At 41.8% G+C, this 6744-nt stretch overlaps 1 long non-coding RNA gene across 2 annotated transcripts in view; it reads left to right on the top strand.

The window, feature by feature from the left end:
• LOC106725832 overlaps positions 1–6744 on the top strand; it is a 48742-nt gene that overhangs the window by 17286 nt on the left and 24712 nt on the right. For both annotated transcript variants that reach the window (XR_001361812.1, XR_001361813.1), the window contains exon 2: positions 3183–3275. This is a non-coding gene — a long non-coding RNA (uncharacterized LOC106725832). The remainder of the gene's footprint in view (positions 1–3182; positions 3276–6744) is intronic.

The raw sequence follows: 6744 nt of genomic DNA, 5'->3' as shown, positions 1-6744 counted from the left end.
ATATGTAATAATTTAGTACATGATAAATGTAGCATTTCCAATAAGAGGGAGAAAGAGTACATTTCTCAGTAAATGAGATTGGGACCATCAAAAATTCATGAAAAAAATTGGCTCTCTTTTTTCTCCCCACATACAGAAAATAATTCTAGATGGTATAAAAAGCTAAACTAACCCCTCCCCCCTAAACAAAACAAAACAAAACAAAAAATTTTAAAATATTTGAAGAAAATATAAATGAATATTTTATTAATCTCAGAAGTAGCAACGGAAGCCACAAAGAAGACATTTGTTGTAATTGCATAAAAATAAAAACTTTTGTACAAAAAGATATCACAAACAAAATTAAAAGACAAAGGGTTAATAGCCACAGAATAGAGAGAGTTTCTATAAAAGAACAAGTAAAAGACAAACAACCTAATAAGAAAACTAGACACAGAATGGGAATAGGCAAAAATAAAGAAGACACAAACTTGACTAGTATTCATAGAACTAAAAGTTATCAATGAGATGTTCTTCTAATATCAGATTAATAGAAATTTGGAAAGATTTAAAATAGTCTTCATTACTGGGGTGGGGGACATTTTTTGGTGGAGTGTAAGCCCCATCCTGAGGACAGCAATGTGGCAGAGGCAATCAAACGTTCAGTGCGAAATCACCTAACCCAGGCACACACTTGCACGTTTGCCCAAGGAGGCATGTGGAAGGGTGGTATTTTGCAACATTATATGAGGGGAAATTTAGAAACACCTGAAATGCCCATTCACAGGCATATCCCTGCCATGGAATATGATACAACACTGAAAAGAATGAGGGATGTATGGGCATAGAGAGGGCTGCCAGATAGAGGAGAAAGTGTAGATTGCCATATCACACGCACAGCATGATACCATGTGATACCATTCCACAGGCATGTAGAAGCAAAGACAGAGGTCTGTAAGAAACAGGTACCACTAATTGTGCATGTGTATCCTCTCAGTAGGAAGTTCGATGAACCAGGGAGGAGATTGGTGAAGGAGAACTTCTTTTTTCTCTGCCTTGTATGTTGCTCAACACTCATACATGAGTGTGTTTGTATATTACTTGCATATTTAAAAAACAAATAAGGAAAATAACATCCACAGACTGGAATGTGGGATTTCACAGTGGCTTGGACATCCAAATGAGTGATGCTGTCATTCTGCTATACATTCACTCATCCATTTAGTAAATTTTTTGGGTGCTTACTATGTGCCTGACAGAGAAACTAGAGAAATCGGATCTCTAAAACAATTTCAGTCAATGCTCTGGTTAGTATTAGTCAGTTTGGCTGCTGTAACAAAATACTGTAGACTGGGTGGCTTAACGGAAATTTATTTTCTCACAGTGCTGGAGGCTGGAAAGTCTGACATCATGGTTGGATTCTGGTGAGAGTTATCTTCCTGGCTTGCGGATGGCTACCTTCTTTCCGTCCCTTCACATAGTGGGGGGAGGAAGGGATGGAGGAAGGAAGAGAGAGACAGAGAGAAAGGTATCTCAAGAGAGCTCTTCATTTTCTTATAAGGACACTAATTCCATCGTGGGGGTCCTACCCTCATGATCTCTCAAAGGCCCACTTCCAAAGACCATCACATTGGGGTTTAGGGCTTCAATATATAAATTTGGGGATGGGCACATTCAGTCCATAATAATACTATGCCCCATATGATGTTAAAAATAACAGACCGCAAAGTATAATAGATGTAAAATTACATAGCTAGATCACCACATGCAGGATGCAGAGGAAATTGAACTCTGGATACCATCTTACCCACTTTGAGAGTATAAAATGGTGAGGAAATGAAGAGGGAAAATAGATCAGCAAAGAGCTTTCTCTGGAGAGAGCTGTTACAGTGTGTGTGTGTGTGTGTGTGTGTGTGTGTGTGTTGGTAAAAGACACACAAGGCAGATAGAGAGATCAGCCACCCCCTCCCTTCCCACTGCAGCTTCCAGCCTAAAGCGAAGTGGAGCTGGGGGGTGGGGGAGAGGCATGCTCTTAAATCAGGTTGAGTTATTATACAGAAATGAGCATTCAGGTTACAGAATTAGGACTGTGTGTGTCACTTCAGGTGACTTAGTGTGTCAACCACCCAAGAGTGAACTGAAAAGTTATGGACCTGTGGGAGTTTTTATTCAGTGGAAGAGGGAGACTACCCAAGTGGAACCAGGTTTAAAGAGATAATGAGAGACGAAAATAACACTGTGCTTTGATTATATCAGAAGTCATGCGTAGTCAATATACCGGTTACATATAATTGCTCATCAAGCAAGAGGCAAAACATTAGAGTCAGTGAGAAGGGAGGGTGATGTGTGGTGCCAGGCTACACACAGGATACCTGTGGCTTTTCATGTAAATGTGATTCTTGAGCAAGCCAGGAGTCTGCTCCCCTGATGTACCCCTAGCAGATGCCAAAGGTTTACTATGACACACTTTGGAAGATTTTCCCCAGAAAACTATCCAGTTAAAATGATCTCTTGGCACCTAAAGGATTAGCCTCCATTTATCAAGAAAATGGAGCTGTCTGGTTGGAATTTATTGCTAGTATTTTGAGACTCTGCTAAACCATTGTAGTCTCTGGAGATTGACGAAAGCCTCGCTGAAGGCATGCAGAAAGCATCTAGAAGATTTGCCAGCCCTGTTGACTGGGGGGAAAACATCTCCTGGCAGTCACTTCCATTCTTCCTCCTTCAAGATCCAGCTCAAATGTCACCTTTGTGAAGATTTCCCCATTTCTATGTCAATACTTCTTTCTCTGGGTTCCAGTTGAATGGTCTACATAGCTGTTATGGCACTTGTATTGCACGGCCCATATTTATTTGTTTATCTGCCTCTCCCCCAAGATCTTCAGCTTCCTGAAAGTAAGAAATACTGGATTTCATCAGTTTTAAGATACACATCTCCCCTCCACATTTTTACAATTCTGAAATTAGGATAACTTTTGATGGCATGTCATTGTTTAATTGGCAATATCTTTTTTCAGTGGTACGTACATTTTTTTTCCAGTTGTACATAAAATAATGGTACATCTCACAATAGATGCTTGACTTAGTTAATGAAATATGGCCCATCTAATTTACCTGTGTATCCTTAAACAGCTAGTACATGGTCTATGATACAGTAGGTGCTCCATAAGTACATGGAACTAACCTGGTGTGGGTTTCACCAGCAGGTGCCACTGACCTGAGTAATTCTGGCGTTGGAGAGCAAAGCAATCGGTGGTCGAGGTCGGGACTGCAAGCAACTTCCAAAATGTTGAAAGGTAACCCAAACTTCTGTAATGACGAGATCCCCAAACTGCATAGTGGCTCAAACTCAGGAGAAATCTATGCCTTGCTAACATGAACTGTCCAGAACAGGTGCTCCTTTATAGTAGTGTCTGTCCTCAGCATGATGCTTCAGGGATACAGGCTCATCATCCCTCAGGGCTCCTCACTACCTTCCCAGCCAGGCACAAAGGTAAAGTGGGCCTACCTTCTGCACACTCACTTTTAAAGTCTTGGTCTGGAAATGGTTCCTATCACTTCTGCTCATATTCAATTGGTGGAATTCATCTTGTACCGCATGTAGATGCAAGAGAAGAGAAGGGGCTGGGAAATGTAATCCTTAGCTGGGCACCCACTTCCCAGTAGCAACCCTATGTGATGGAGTGGGAGTATATATTTTGGTGGGCAGCTAGTATTCTCTACCACAGGGAGCCACTGGGCTCTTGTCTATATCAGGCAGGGTTGTCTGCCTTTTGTTGCAAGTTTAATTTTGGCTTCTGACTCCACTGTATTTACCAATAACTTTTTTAAGTGCAAGAGACAGAAACCCAACTCTGGCCAGTTTTGGTAGAAATGAAAACACTTTGGTTAGGTGTAGTTAGACCCAGGAGCTCAAATAATGTCAATCATCTTTCTCTCCTCTCTGCTTTTCACTATACTGGTCTTAATTCAGACAGAAACTCTCCACATGATGGGAAGAAGAAAGTTGCCTTACTAGGTCCTTTCAGCTCACGCCTTAGGAGAAAAAAGAAAGCACTTTCTCACAGATTTCTATCAGTATCCCCCCCAAAGGACCATGTTTGGCCCTAAACAGGTCATATGACCACTCTTTGGCCAATTACCGTGACTAGAGCAGTGGCACGTTCTGAGTGGAGAGTTTAACAGATCCGCCAGAATCACCTGGAATAAGTGGGGGCATGATGGAAGGAGAAGGGGCAGTTCTTAACAGGAAGGGATGAAAAACAAACAAAAAGTGAAAGTTGTCCACTATTTCCGGCACCACTCCAGTTTCATCTCCAGCCATTCCTGACTTGCAGCCACCCCAAATTGATGCTGCTTCCCCAAATATACCAGACCTCTTCAAGATTCCATGCTGCACCCCCATTCTGAAATGACCTCTCTCAGGCTTTCCTCTTACTTACCCATCAAGACCAGCTCACAGTCATCTTTTTTGACACCCCACTTTCACCCCAGCCAGCCTGGTTACAACCACCAAACAGGATTTGCATTCGAATTGACAGCTTTGTGCCTACATCTGAGGCCCAAACAAAAGTGGGCTCTGTGGTCCTGCCATGCTGGTCACACCTGCATTTGGGATCAGCCTGTACCATGCTGTGTCGGCTGAGGTATAACATGCCATCTTGTCTAAAGCAAACACCAGTGCCAGGGAGATTCTCATGCCAGTCACACAGGGACTGAGTGGGGGAGAGGGCTGCAAGGAACTGGCTGCCCACAAAGCTCCAATTAGCCCCCAAATTATCTCCTGTGTCACGTGCGCAAGGATTTCTAACCAAAATTTGCTGGAAAATGGATTCTCAATGCTTCTGTCTATTTACCTAATACTTAACCCAAGGATAACAACACACACACAAATTTAAAGTAAAACACATGTTGGTGTTTTTTTTTAAATAAAAATTTGAAACAGATGGTCTCTTTTAAGACAAATATTTATTCCCCTGACATTTTTTTCACTTACATGTTTATATTTTTAAATATAGGCTTTATGCAGAGACCTTAGAGATGTCACGATAATAAAATCCATGTTGTTCATAATTGTCTATTTCCTAGAAATGCAGGCCTGGAAGCAACCTCAAGAAGCTATCTCTGGCATCCCCCTCCTCCAGGCAGGCCAATGGGCGACCAGCTGAGACCAACTGGTGTTTATTCTGTTTATCTTGGAGCTTTTTGAGGAAGGAAGCTGTAAACTCTTTCTTACTGAGCTCATGGAATCTCCATTGAGTTTTGAATCTGTTGGCTGGGTGAAGAGGTCTTGGATAGGGCAGAGTTCAGTGAAAAGCTGCTCATGGTGTTTTCTTCCCTGGTATCTCCCTTATTACAATCTTGTCAATCTCACCCTGTATTTGCAGTGCAGCCACTCTTTGTCACCAAATGCTTAACTTGTTCAGATCCCTTTGTACATGCCTCTGATAGGACCAGCTCTCATATTGACCAGGGCCATTAATTTTCCTTCCTCTGGAGTCAACAAAGGGAGAATCAATAGATGTGTGACAAGTTTGGAGGGAAAAGATGGACACTTTTTAGAAATCATTGATAAGAAGGAGCCAGGCCATAGCATGCAGTATATGAATTGAGGATCTTTCCTTTGTGAGAGGTAAAATGATTTTTCTGTATTCTTGTATTAGTTAGCTTTTGCTGTGTAACAAACCATTCTGAAAGCATACTGAGTTAAATTAATGGAGTATTTTTTCTCATTATTCTGTGGGTAGGCTAGGCATATTATCTGGTCTGGACTGGCTTGGCTAAGGATGGATGGTCTAGGATGGCCTCACACTCATGTTTGCTGGTTGGCTGTAGGTCAGATGGAGCAATGGAAAATGCATGGTCACATGTTTCTCATCTCCCAGCAGGATAGCCTGGGCTTATTCATATGGTAGTAGTTGCAAGGTTCTTAAGAGTAGGAAAGGAGAACAAGCACACCCCAATGTGCAGTGCTTTTCAAGTCTCTGTTTATGTTATGCTTGCTATTGCCTCATTAGCCAAAATAAATCACAAGGCCAGCCCAGAGTCAGGGCATGAGGCCATATTAAAAATCATGGAGGGAGAAGACCATCTTTGTAAGTTTATCACACTTCTGGAGGACAGAGAAGGGAGATGTCCCTTCTTGTTTTCTATAAAATCCAGATGGCCTGACAACTTTCTCAGAGAAAGAAAATCTTGCAGTTTCTCACCCAGATCTTATCTTCATTGACTATCTGACTCAGTGATATTATTTCATGCCAGTCTTTGGTGCAGCCTCCTTTTGACAAGAATTTGCATATCTCTGACTCTCAGCATATTGCTGGGCAGATAGCACATGCTCAATAAGTAGTTTTGAGTGAATTAATAAATTAATGAATGAATGAAACTGGGTTTCCTGAAGAAAACTTGATTTGAGTTCACATTAACTCCCTTTATTTGATTAGTATCTAAAGACATGAAATAACTGGCCTCCAATCATTCCAGGTGGGAAATGATCTGAAAACCTAGATCAGATCAAGTTCCTCTCTTGCGTAAACGTCTTCAAAGGCTTTCTATTATCTACACTAATAAAAGACAAAGATGCTAATTGATCGTACCTTCGCTACGCCCAGAAGCCAATCAGAGCAACTATATGCAAATTAACCCAACCAAGATGGCGGTTAATTTGCATATACCAGCTGGGAGCAAAGACCAAAGAAGGAAGCCAAGTGCTGCAGAAGGGAGCAAAGTAGAGGTGGCTGAGACAGGAACGAAGCCAAGGCGCGG

This window comes from Myotis brandtii, unplaced genomic scaffold, assembly GCF_000412655.1.
Source record: "Myotis brandtii unplaced genomic scaffold, ASM41265v1 scaffold191, whole genome shotgun sequence".
NCBI lineage: Eukaryota > Metazoa > Chordata > Mammalia > Chiroptera > Vespertilionidae > Myotis > Myotis brandtii.
The sequence above is the reverse complement of the archived record's forward strand: the minus strand, read 5'-3'. Positions and strand labels throughout refer to the sequence as shown.